Here is a 1009-nt window from a genome sequence, read left to right on the forward strand (position 1 = left end):
TCATTGTTCATTTGGTGGGAGTGCTAATGAAGACCCAAACCAACATCTCACAAAATTCCTGAGAATTTGCGACACTGTGAAGTCCAATGGAGTCCAGGAAGATGCCTATAAACTGCTTTTGTTCCCATTTTCACTTAGGGACAAAGCAGCTAAGTGGCTGGAATCATTCCCAAGGGGGAGCCTAACAACATGGGACGAGGTGGAAAGCAAGTTTCTGGCACGTTTCTACCCCCCACAAAAGGTCAATAGGCTTCGATCTGAGGTTCAGACTTTTAGACAACAAGATGGTGAAACTCTCTACGAGGCATGGGAGAGATTCAAGGATTTGACAAGGAAATGCCCACCATACATGTTCCATGACTGGGTGCAATTGCATATTTTCTATGATGGACTCTCTTATGAATCAAGGAAGGCTGTAGACCATTCATCAGGAGGTTCATTGAACAGGAAAAAGACTGTGGAAGAAGCCATTGAAGTGATTGAGACAGTGGCTGAGAATGAGTACTACTATGCATCAGAGAGGCACAACACTAAGGGAGTCATGGAGCTAAACCATGTTGATACAATTCTAGCCCAAAACAAGGTGTTTGCCAAGCAACTAGCAGAGCTCACCAGGAAATTAGAAACAAAACAAGTGGCTGCAATACACACACAAGAGCAAGAGGAAGAAAGCACTGAAGGAGGTGATTGGGAAGAGGCCAATTATGTAGGAAATCAACAAAGGCAACCATATGATCCACATTCCAACACTTACAATCCAGGATGGAAAAACCACCCAAACTTTGGGTGGGGGAACCAACAAACCCAACCACAAAACCACAAACCTTACAACCACAACCAACATAATGATTCCACATACCAAAAATCTAACCAAAGATCATACCAAACCACACAAAACACTTACTCTCAACCACCATATCATGGCCAAAATAATCAACCTACCCAACCTAATCCGAACCAACAATTTCAAGATCAATTAAACAGGATAGAAGGAATGCTGGCAAACATG

General features: G+C 42.9%; 1 non-coding gene across 1 annotated transcript; it reads right to left on the minus strand.

The window, feature by feature from the left end:
* Positions 1–247: 247 nt before the first annotated feature.
* LOC148579685 (small nucleolar RNA R71) lies at positions 248–351 on the minus strand. The gene has a single exon (XR_015899445.1). It is a non-coding gene; the product is annotated as a small nucleolar RNA R71 (small nucleolar RNA).
* Positions 352–1009: the final 658 nt, after the last annotated feature.

The sequence above is a fragment of the Arachis ipaensis genome, chromosome B10 (assembly GCF_059453495.1).
Source record: "Arachis ipaensis isolate K30076 ecotype BB chromosome B10, ASM5945349v1, whole genome shotgun sequence".
Classification (NCBI taxonomy): Eukaryota; Viridiplantae; Streptophyta; class Magnoliopsida; order Fabales; family Fabaceae; genus Arachis; species Arachis ipaensis.